Below are 5,916 nucleotides of genomic sequence, written 5' to 3'. Positions count from 1 at the left end.
TTGTTTTGCCTTGGAAGTCCTGTATATTTTTGAGATTCACTCCAATATTACATGCTTTGCACGTAGCGCATTTCACAATTCCCTTTTGTTGTTGGCGCAACCAATTCGTTGGTGTTTCCTGTTGAAAGTGACTTCTCACAATTAAGTCCTTTATTGATTTCGTTTTTCTGTAAGTTATCATAGTTCGGGGTCCAAGCACGGAGCCAATGTCTGGGTCATTGGATATCAGATGCCAGTATTTTAAAACATTTTTGGTGATGAGTCCGCTTTCTTTACTGTATGTCAGAAAACATCTTGGTGGTTTTTGTTGTTCATTTTCTGTTGTCATTTTCTCCTTTTTGGTGATCAGAGTTTCTTTTGTATTGTTTGTCTGCCTTTACTTAATGTGGTTTCATTGTATCCTCTTGATCTTAATCTTAGTGATGTTTCCTTTGTTTTCTCTCTTGCATCATTTTCTTTTGAATGGTTTTGTTTCATTCTGGTGAATTCTCCGTAAGGAATACTTTCTAAAAGAGACTTGGGGTGAAAACATCTACCGTGCAATATACTATGAGTTAACATTTCCTTTCCGTACAAGTGAATTTGACCCCCCTCTGTATATATCCAGGTGTCAAAGAATGCAATGCCTCTTTTACTTGTAGTGCATGTGAACCTTAAGCCTAAGGTGTTTTTATTCAATGTGTCAAAATATTCCATAAAGTTTCCCTCAGAACCGTTCCAAATTATAAACAAGTCATCAATAAATCTGACCCATAAAATTATACTGTTCATCTGATTCTGATTTTGAGTGTTCCAGGCTATTTCCTTTTCCCACCACCCCATCTCGATATTCGCGTAGTTTGTCGAAAAAGAAATGCCCATGGCAGTTCCACACTCTTGCCGATATAGGTCATGATTAAAGAGGAAAACATTATTTGTTGAGCACCGTTCTCTCATTGTTAATAACATTTTTGTGTGCTCCAGTTGAGATATATTTCGCTGTTGTAAAAAATATGCACATGCCTTCAAACCTACATTATGCTCAATTGACTTGTAGAGCGAGACCACATCTATTATAGCCATGATGTAATCCGGGCTCCAACTTATTCCAGTAAGGATTCTTAAAAAGTCTCCCATGTCGCGTATGTAGGAGTTTAAACTTTGTGCCATGGGGGTTAGAAAGTGGTCAACATACTCCGATATTTTCTCATAAAGAGAGTTGCAAGAGGATACGATTGGTCTCCCTGGTGGTTGTTTTAGTGACTTATGAATTTTGGGTAAAAAATAAATTGTTGGTATTGTTGGCAAATCATTAGTCAAAAATGTAATTCTTCCAAATTCAATAGGTTTGCTTGACACCAGGATTTCAATTTCACATTCAACTGTATTGTCATGTCATTGATGGAGTTTCTTTGGAGCTCAGTATATTTGTAAGTATCATTTAATTGCCTGTATGCCTCATTTTTGTATGCTTCTATGTCCTGTATAACAATATTTCCACCTTTATCCGCAGGCTTAATTATCAGTGTTTTATTCTCCATTAGACTTTTTAAAGCTTTCCTCTCTTTACAGGTCAGATTTTCTTTTCAATTCGGATGTGTGACTTTTTCCATTTTGTCCAATTCCTCTGTTATTCTTTCTGAAAAAAGGTCGAATTTGTTTCCAGGTGACATTGCTGGACAGAACCAGGATTTTTTCTTTAGACCAGTGGGGGGGTTTTGGTTAATTCTATTTGTAAGTCCTGGACAATTTCTTGTTCTGTGACTTCTCCTTCATCTAGGTTAAACATAAATTCCAACATATTTTGCAAATCCGGTATTTGGTCTATTGCTAATTCAATAGTCTCATTTCCTATGTTTTCTGTTGGATGAGTGATAACATTTCCAAGCTTCTTTGAGGCATCGACTTTGGCAAGTTTAAATTTCCTTACTTATTTATAGAAATCAATTTTTGATTGGGTGTAGTCGAAGTGACTTTCCAGACAGAAGGATAACCCTTTATTCAATAACATTGTTTCTACCTATGATAGCTCATATTTGGATACATTTACAATCAGATTTTCCTCTAATACTTCTGTAAACTGCGCAGGGGATATGTTCTACTTCCGTTTTCCTCATCTTCTTTTTCTTGATTTCTTGAGATTTCCATTTCCCCTTTCCCTCTGCCACGTCCTCGAGGTGTACCTGTCAGAATATCTGCATAGTTCTGGGAAACAGTCCCGAAAACGAGTTTGTCTGACAGTTTAAGCCATTTCCAAAAAGCCAAAAAATAACAGAATAGCTGATAATAATACAACTGGCTCGAGTGAGACAGGGGCGTAACACAGGCCCCCGCAGCCCCCGCAGTGCGGGGGGGCCCCCAGGTACCTTTACTCTGGAGGGGGCCCCCATCCACTTCCGAAGCCTTCTCGCAAAGGCTTCGGGAAAAAATACTGCAGCTGCTGCCTGGCTGACGTCTGCTGTACGGGATGGGATATCACAGCACAGTGAAACATAAAAAACGTGCAAAATGAAACAATGTCGGCAGAGGGGGCCCCTGGGTAAACGCGCCTCCATGTCTCTTTAAGCCAGTGAGGAAGGAAACACATGCAGAGCCCAGGGTGAGAGAGGGGTAAGACAACGCAGGGAAGAAGAATGGCAAACGAGAAAAAGCAGGCACTTAAAAGGCACAGGTGAGAGGGCGAAAGAAAGAGAGAGCGAAAATTAGTGTGACTTATAACTCCTTTCTTTTCAGTGTCCCTTTGTGATCTTTGTCTGCTCCTATCCTACTGCAGCCGAGCACTTACTCAGCCCATTCCCTCGCAACAAAAATTATTTTATTCTAACTTTTTATGAACCAGCTAATTTTTCGCTATGATTAGTAAGTACACTGCTGACTTTAGCAGACAACTCGGCTCCGAGTCAGCAGGGTGGCAGGTGCATGCTGGGGGTGGGGCTGACGGACGCTTCCTGATTCCAGCACCCTGAAGGCTGCACAGCCGAGATCAGAGAGCTATAAACTCTAAGCCCAGACTGAGTCCCACCTGCGGAGAGATAAGAATGACTCCGGTGGGTCTCTCTGATATTGCTTCCTTTGCTGTGAATCACCCTCAGATACTCCTGATGAAGCCGAGGCGTGAGCTATGGGGTGAAAGGAGTGAATACCGCAGACACATTCTAGAACTTTTTAGAGCTCTTTTCACCATATTTGATTCAAAAGGGCAGAAAGTGGAGGCAGCCAATGTTTGCAGGAACTGTGAGGATTAACCGCGCCCCACAACTTTGCAGCCCTGAACCCCATTCTGAGCTGAGCTGCACCATCTGAGCCAGGGCCAGCGCTAGGCATGGGCAGTGTGGGCAGCTGCCCAGGGCCCCGCACTCTCCTGACGCCTGCCTATCTAATTTTAGAGAAAGGTAGCTCCTTGCAATTGTGCCCATGGCAGGGGGCCCTCCCCTGGGCCTCACAACCATGGTATAATGAGGCTAGACCTAGCAGAGGGGACCCTCCTATTAGCACAGTTGCAAGGCGACACCTTTTGCAGGGTTGTCCTGCAATCAGGCCTCACATCCTGCTGCCCATTCAGAGGCACCATAGGACGCCCCTTGCCCTGCAGCAGTTTTAAACCTCTCTGTTGAAAAGCAACTCTAACACATTCAGCCCATTATGAGCTGCTAAGAGGTGCTTGTAGGTGGATGAGAGGGAGGGGCTGCAACCCAGGATGGTTCGGTACAAAAAACTTTTCACGACCAGGGTAATCTACTTGAGATGCAAACAGCTCTGAATGTGTAAGTCTGAATGCAAATTAGAGGAGCCTCGCACACTGTCTGCCCAGGGCCTCCATAATCAAGGAACCGGCCCTGGTCAGGAGAGAGTAAGAAGTGGGTGCTGAAGAAGAAAGATGAGGTGTGTGTGATACGGGGATGGAGGAGATGTGGGGATTAAAGTGGTGGACACGTCTAACACAGATTGAACATAACTGGAGTAAGGGAGACCCTCTGAAGACCACCTCCCCTTCTACAGGCCTCAGTAATTCAATATTATTTACAGCAAAACTATTATTGGTACTCGTTTATCATAAACAGCTAGCAACAACCATTGACAAAGGCCATAATCCTGGGGGGTCTTAAATGTACTTCAGTTTTGTGTTATTTCTGGATGCGATAACAGCTCCGAGCAACAAAAATGCCAGCCAATGGGCACACTGTGGGAATCACAGAAGTGTAGTTTGTGTTTAAATCACGCCCTACATTATATAACCCGTACCCCCTTTTGGAGACCGTCCGCCCTCTCCGCCCCTCCCTTTCTTTCATCCCCCTTGAAGCCCTGCCTCGGAGCGCTGATAAAAGGGCTCTCCCCACACTGAGGCAGCCACAGAGCACTAATGCCACTGGCACCCCTACTCTAAAAGCTGCTGAGCACGACTGGTGAGGTGAAATAATGAACATTCAAGAGCACCATGTGTGGCACATCCTGCGGTGAGGATTATTTATAATCGACTGTGCCAGAGCTCCCCACCCCACACACACACACACACACTCGAGGGACACGCTTCAGGGTGGCCTTTTACAATACGAGGCAGAGGGCTTCATGATACAATGAATGAGCCCTCCACCGCCCCTCCACCTCCCAACGCCAAAACCCCCGCCCGATCCCGTGAACATGGAAATAAAAAGCACAGCTATAATTGGGACGCAGTGGACCCTGGTGCTACTGCACCTGCTGCACTACAGATAGCTATGCTTGATATAGAGAGTGAAGCCCTTTATCGCAGTCCCTCTTGCGCGATTTGATGAAGATTCTTCGATTTGCAGTTTCAAGAGCCCCCTGCTGGCAATTAGTAGAAAAAAACAGACAATAGAGCTGAGCCGCAATTTAAAGAAGTACGTTATGCTTATATATAAATGTTGACATTGCCTGAGATACGGGTGCTTGGGGAAAAAAAAACACTGAATTCAAGTCCAAAAATACATGTCACAAAACACCTGTCAGAAGTGGGATTCAAACCTACGCCTCCAGAGGAGACTGCGACCGGAACGAAGCGCCTTAGACCGCTCGGCCATTCTGACATATCCCTTATGCTTCCATGGCCCACTTTCCTGCTCATCAAATGAATGAGTGCCAAAGAGGTTATTGTGGTTTTATTGCCTCTCTCTTTGTAGTTGCAAAACGTCCTGTCCAGGGAGCTGGTGGGGTTTGAAGATGTTTCTGAAGATGACTTGTGAGCCTGGCTACAAAGAGCTTCTACACTCTCGGCTCATCACGGGACACAGCTCCATAGCAGGGGTGTAACAATAACCCCCGCAGCCCCCAAGCTCCAGGGGGCCCCTTCCGGCACTGTGCACCATGGCTGGACAGGTCCCGGGAGGCTACGAGGGTGGAGACCGGTTTCGTTTCTGTAGGCCTATTTTGCATTGTTGCAAAATCGGCTCCAAGGGCCAGTAACAAAATCAGCAGCCCAGTCACTTTCCAGCCCGGGCGTCAAGGCAGTGCAGGCATGAGTCCGAGACAGAGAAACCGAAGTCCGTCTTTCATTTCCACTACATCAGTAATTGTGGAGATAAAAGACAGACAACGGCCTCTTTGCTCATATGGTGACAGCTGGCGATGCAGGCAGGAGTAGAGAATAGAATGCCATTGCTTCACTTGACGGGAGATGGAAATGCTGCCACCTGGTCATACGAAGGTGGAACAGTTCCTTGGTCAATTTTGTATGGTGGAATGAGATGGACACTGGTGGGTAAGTGATGGAACACATTTTACTTTTTGTCTTTGCAGGCCCTATTTCCTCCCTCCTAATGCATTTGAGAATATTTTCTGCATTACCTTAAGTTATACCTATTGACGCATGTCATCACGGTCATTTGAACGCTGTTCTTTTACTCTCTCTGTGCATCGTTAAATTGGCACTGCCCCCTTGCCAGATGAAGCCATCCATGGTGTCACTTGGGAAAAGCTCTA

At 44.9% G+C, this 5,916-nt stretch overlaps 1 non-coding gene across 1 annotated transcript; it reads right to left on the bottom strand.

Annotated features, from left to right (window-relative positions):
- Positions 1 to 4,941: 4,941 nt before the first annotated feature.
- TRNAR-CCG (transfer RNA arginine (anticodon CCG)) lies at positions 4,942 to 5,024 on the bottom strand. Its single transcript has one exon. It is a non-coding gene; the product is annotated as a tRNA-Arg (tRNA).
- Between the last annotated feature and the right edge of the window lie 892 nt (positions 5,025 to 5,916).

This window comes from Triturus cristatus, chromosome 8 (genome assembly GCF_964204655.1).
Source record: "Triturus cristatus chromosome 8, aTriCri1.1, whole genome shotgun sequence".
NCBI lineage: Eukaryota > Metazoa > Chordata > Amphibia > Caudata > Salamandridae > Triturus > Triturus cristatus.
Note: the sequence above shows the minus strand (reverse complement) of the source record. Positions and strands in the feature narration are given on the sequence as shown.